This window comes from Malania oleifera, chromosome 8, assembly GCF_029873635.1.
Source record: "Malania oleifera isolate guangnan ecotype guangnan chromosome 8, ASM2987363v1, whole genome shotgun sequence".
NCBI lineage: Eukaryota > Viridiplantae > Streptophyta > Magnoliopsida > Santalales > Ximeniaceae > Malania > Malania oleifera.
In genome coordinates this window covers 93894986-93901548 of record NC_080424.1, presented here as the reverse complement: position 1 = coordinate 93901548, position 6563 = coordinate 93894986, and the positions used below count along the sequence as shown (strand labels likewise).

General features: G+C 24.9%; 1 non-coding gene across 1 annotated transcript; it reads left to right on the top strand.

Annotated features, from left to right (window-relative positions):
• TRNAV-CAC (transfer RNA valine (anticodon CAC)) lies at positions 1–74 on the top strand. The gene has a single exon. It is a non-coding gene; the product is annotated as a tRNA-Val (tRNA).
• Positions 75–6563: the final 6489 nt, after the last annotated feature.

Below are 6563 nucleotides of genomic sequence, written 5' to 3'. Positions count from 1 at the left end.
GTCTGGGTGGTGTAGTTGGTCATCACGCTAGTCTCACACACTAGAGGTCCCCGGTTCGAACCCGGGCTCAGACATTTAAATGCCTTTTTGTTCCCCCAAATTTTAAGTACAGTAAAATGAACTTCAGCAGAATACAGCTCATCCATCCCCATGTGCACCGCCCTCCTCCATTAATATAGGCCTCAGCTTGTGCAGGGGGACTGTACTATGTATACGTAATTCTCATATTTGTGGGTAGGCTATGTTGAATTGGGTTGGACTCAAATTTTTAACCGACTCAATTAGTTTGATCTTGAGAAAAAAATCCTCACCAAAATTGATCCATATTGGGTATGATTTGAATTGGTTTGTGTTAGTACAATATTTGGATGGGTTGGGTTGGGTCGGGTCGGGTGGAGTTGATAATTGGATAAGATATATAAATTAGGTTTGGTCCATTGAATTGACAATTTAAATTTTATCTAAAGATATAAGTAACAAAAAAAAAAAAAGTAAGATTAAAGCTCTGTGGAGCATATGCAAAATTAATGAGAAATAGATAATGAAATTTGATCCGTGAGTACCGTGAGTTGACAAAAGCTAATCGTATAAGGAGTGTGACTATTTCTAACACAAGCTTAATCAACTTGAAAACAAGTAAGATGGACTCAGTTAGCAAGCAGCATTAAGACTCTAATTTACATATGTAATTATAAATATTATATTACATATAGTCTCTCTAAGGAGTGTATGAAATATAGTAGCAGCATCAATACCTCTTCGTACGTCTTCATTTTTTTTGTTTTTACTCTTTTTTATTATATTTTGACTCTCAGCATACTAAACCAATTATTTTGACTCATCCTTTTGGTGTTTGAAAGTAAGATTTGGGTCAAATTAGATTATTGTTAGAATGCTTTTTTGTCTTAGTCACCCATTCATATTAAAATAATTATATTTTTAAAAAATTGAGTCTAAATAAAAAACAAAAATAATAATTATCTCTACAATTCCTTTGACAAAAGGCATGTCTATTGCTAAATTAAAATATATGAAATATTCAAAACACTGAATAGTTCAATTTGCTAATTTGCGCTTCAAGTTAATAATAAGCTGCAGTGTGAGAAAGGAGGAACAAGGCAGGGATATTTCATGAGAACGAGATTTATTATTATATTCTTTCAAGTTCAAAAATTTGACCTCTATCGCTTGACGCATGTGTGTAAAAATGAAAGTACAATATTATTTATATAAAATTAAAAGATAATAAAAAAAGTGTAACATTATTTGCGTGTGGAAAAAATTATTTTTAATTTTTAATTTTTCAAATAATTGTAAAAACATCAAATTAATTTTTTATTTTCTAAATTTATATAAAAAATTTTAAATATATTTTTAATTTTTTACTCGAATACGTTCATTAAAATATTATTTTCATGAATGTAGAAAAAACCATACTAAACTTTTTCTAATTATATAAATTTAAATTCAAATGCAAAATTAATGATTTTTACATGTTGTAACTACATGCAGTTTGAAATTTAAATTTGGATAATAAATTAAAGTATAAGTTTAGAGAAATCATGAAATAAACTTCAATTAAGGATATACATACTCCCAAAATTAATATATCACTTAATCGATGATAATTTTTTATTAAAATTAATATATGTAATTAATTAATATATTTTAAGACAAATTTATTAGGAATTTAATGGAGAAAACATATATTAAGTGTTTCCTAAGATTTTTGGTGCATGCAGTATTTGACGGTCAGGGCAGGTTAACGTAAATGTTTAGAATGCTGAAACGCGTTCGGATTGACGACGCAAGTAAATGCATGCAGACAGTCAGGCGTTGAAGCGCGGTTAATTCTCAGAAATTACTATTTTCCAAATTATAAAATTGAACAACCTCTCACCATCATCATCATCATTATCGATCCATCATCATGAAAGTCAAAAGTCAACATAAGTAGGCTGCCAGTGCCAGTGGCCCTTACGTACGTACTTGCAGAAGGTACTCAGCTTGTACTGACCACCGACATATATATATAACCCCAATAAAAAGAGATAAATATATTTTCTGAAATTTTAAAAATTTTAACAATTTTTTCTTAGATCTATAAAAAAATGTATCTTTTGTTCATATATATATATATATATATATATATATATACATATATATATATTGCTTCCTTATAATATTATATATATATATATATATATATATATATATATATGTGTGTATGGACTTTGGGGGAATTAATAAATTTTATTTGGGAAAAAATGAGTACCCCTGCCCTGCCCCCACGTGGGCTCTCACTTTCAGCTCCTAAATTCGAGTTTTTCTCGTTTTAACCCTGTATTTTTTAAATATATTAAATAATATCTTTTTTAAAAAAATATTTTTCAAAATAAGTAGCGAGATTTGTCACGTATCATTTTCATAAAAAATATATTATTTAATATATTTTTTAAAAAATAATAAATCGAGAAATAAATTATTCTGCGTAATAAATTATTTCTCAATTTATTATGTAGAAGAATTTTTTTAAAATATATATTTTCATATTAAATATAAAGATAAATATATATATTTTTGAACAAATCTCAAAATTTTAAAATATATATTTTTATATTTTTCACTAAATTTCAAAAGCACTATCTTCTGTTTAAAATTTTAAATTAAAGCGATTCACTTATTATTTTGGATACCTCAATTTAATTTTTAAAAATTGCTAACAAATGATCCTAATTTGAATGTCTTGTTGATAATTAGGCAGAATTATATTTAATAAATAATAAATTAACAAAATGTAAAGAGAATTATTTAGAGTTTGAAATGGTTTTTATTTACCGTCCTGCGACAAATCCCCAAAGCTGTCACCGGTTTTCTCTCCTCTCCAGAAAATCGTCGCCAATTTTTCTCCTTCTCAGCCAAAAATTTATTTTTTTCAATTTCTTTTATTTATTATATTTTCTGGGTATTTACACCCAATTTTATACCTTTCTTATATGTATATTCAAAATATTTTTTAAAAAAAGCTAAATTTTTATAACTTTTTAAAATTTTAAATATTAGAAAATAAAAAATATCTTCCACAACTAAGCAAGTCTTTAACATTTTCTTTTTCTCATCTCTTATAATAAAGATAATCCATCTTTACTTTGAATAATAAATGTATACATAATTATCATATCTTAATCTTCTCTCATTTTTTTTATTAATTGATCAAAACAATAAGTGGAAACACTTAAAAAGTAGTCTTAGAAAAAGTATCCCACATAATTAGAATTCATAAATAAATACATTAATTACACAAATCTTTGACTTAAAGAATATTTAACCTCAAAAAATTCAACACACTTTTTTTTTTGTTTCTTAAAAAGAATCAACTTTTTACTTTGATTTTTTCTATTCATCGATAATAAAAAATCAGTTAATAATTAAAATAAAAAATTATATTTGGGAATTTGAATTCGAGAGTTAAATTTAAATTTGGGTAAAATTATAAAAAAAATATTTATTTTTTGTACAAATACATAAAAATCATATTCATAATTTACGTTATATTTTCTGTCCCTTTAACAAACTGTCAGTGTATATATATATATATATATATATATATATATATATTAATTTCAGGGTACAATTAAAATTGGTAATTTAAAATAAAGTTCAAAATTTTAATTTATTATACAATAAATTTTTTTAATATTTTTTTTTAAAATGATAAATTGGGAAATAAATTATTCTGCGTAATAAATTATTTCCTGATTTATTGCGCAAAATAATTTTTTTCCCGAATTTTTATTTTTTTAAAAAATATATTAAATAATTTTTTTTATGAAAATGACACGTGTGTTTAAATCTCGCTACTCCAAGTAGCGAGATTACGTCAGGGTTATTCCGGAAAATATTTTCCCATAAAATATATTATTTAATATATTTAAAAAGGAAAGGGATAAAATGGGAAAAAACTCCCTAAATTCCTTTCTTTCTTAGTTACTGTTGACTTTTAGTACTTTCCTTTCACACTGAATTGCATGGGTGAGTGCCCTCATCATCCAATCACATCTACCCCATCTTCTAGGCTTGTCCTTTCTTTCTTTTAAAATTTAGTTTTAATTATTTTTAAAAAACATATCTCATTTGCTTCCTTATAATGGGTAAATTTATTTTTACATCCTCGTTTGCTCAAAGTAAATATGTCAAGAAGTGATAAGGTTTTTTGGGCTATTAAGGGAGGAGTCGTCATATTACTCACAACTAGGGGTGAGCTTAATTCAATTTTAATCGAATTAATTGAACAAATTAGGTCAATTCGGTTCGATTAATTTGTTGTTCGGTTGGTTTTGATTTCATAATCGAATAAATTCAGGTATTCGATTTTTGGTTTGGTTATGAGAAAATGTAATCTGGTTAATCGAATTATCTCAATTTTAATTAATTAATAATTAAATATAAATTATTAAATTTTATAATTTTAGGCTAAGGTTCCATACTTTCAATGTTCCATTCGACCATTCCATTTCGGCATACAAATTATAAATTCATATTTTTTATATAATTAATTTTAATTTTATTCAATTAAATTTAGTTAACTGAATTACCCGACAATTCAGTTAATTATATATATATATATATATATATATATATGAGAGAAATTAATTGATTTTTTACGAACGAAAAATTATTAGGCATGTCGATCAATCGTATAAAATAATTTTTTTTTCAATAGTAACAAAAATGTCATTATTTTTTTAATTTATCTTTTATATATTTTTTTAAAAAACATGCTTTCAACTTATTAATTTCTACATGAATACTAGAAAACTTTAGAGCCAATTTGCTTGTGAAAAAAATTATATCTATTTTTCAGAATTAAAAACGAATCATATAGTTTTTCATTTGCTAAAAAATCGTATAAAAATCTAGAAAATAATTTCTTATCATTATTTTCCAAATTTTTCGTAAATGTTGAAAAATAGCAAAATATAAGAAACGAGAACCATTTTTTATCTATTCAAGAGATCCTAAAAATCAAAATAACATTTCATTAATTCATTAATTTTTTTTAAAAAAATTATATTATTTAAAAATGAACAAATCAACACTTTTAATATTTAGCCGTTGCCAAATTTATTTAATTCTGCATTCTCTTATTTTGAAACTGTGAAGAAGATATCTTGGACCACACTCAATCCTTATACAAAACCCATTGAGGGCTATATATTGCACTAATGCGCTGTCCCTAATCACTAATGCTTAATGCTGTTTTGCTTATATCCCAATTAAGTGAACCTAATAATATTAATAATAATAAAATCAAGATCCGATACCTTCAATTACTTTCCACCATGCTGTACTAATTATATAGAAAAACCAATTAATAAGAAGAATTACTTTTTTGAGAGGTTTAATTTTTCTATATATATATATATATATCGCAGATTTTTGGTGCCTTTAATGCAATTTGTTTAATAGAACTTTAAAAGGATTATATTTAGATAAGCACGGAATTGATTTTATAGTTTTTCGACTAAGGTTTTTAATAAATTTGGAGTTCCTAAATAGTTAAAGCATATGCAAATTTCAATAATATGGACGCAATCTATATTTTAACTATGTAATTAAACTAATTTAATTTTTATAAATTAGTTTTTTTTTTTTAAAGTTAACCTTAAAACTTTTTAACAGTTAAACATAAAAAATGCCACCATTGGCACTTCACTTTGATATTATACTATTAAATGATTTACCAAGTGAGTAAAACCACAAAAAGAAAAACAAAATAAATTTGTCATTTATTATTAAAAATATCATAAAGTGTCACGAATATTTTTTGAAGTAGATAAAAAGAAAACACTATTGGCACTTTAAGAAATCCTATTAGTAAGCTTATCTATGGGTAAGGATCATTTATTTGGAATGATAATGATGATTTTTTTCATTTTTAAAAAGTAAAAGAAATATGAAAAAATTATATGGGGATCTCGATCTTAGACATGTGACAAATTGATTTTATATTTATTAATATCATAAATATATAGAGAGAGACCCATTTTAAATATGTGTATAATTTAAAAATTAGACACACATACACGTAGAGGGGAAGACTTCATGTATAATTTCTCAAGAAATACTATTCTCACTCCACATTTTACATTTTAATATAGTCATTTTACCTTTTGATTCACATTAAAGTGAAAAGATTAAAAAAAATAATATAAAAATAAAGTAGGATAGACTTGTTATTTTGTTGAGTGAAAAAATTAGAGCTTTTCATTTTTTTTTTTTTTAAATTTTCTAGATTTTTTAAAAGTTATATATATATATATATATAGAATTGAGATTTTAAAAATTTTCAGAATCCTCTTATTAAATTTTAGAAAAAAATATGAATTTTTTTCTAATATATTTTGGAGTATAATTAGGACACCCCTCCTAATATATATTACGAAAGTTTTCATCCTCCAAAACCCAAACCTTGAGGCCTGAGGGTTGAGGGAGGGGCTTTGTGTACGGACAAGCTAGGTTGCTTATTAAAGGTGTCGTATCATAACAACGAAAGCGTGTTT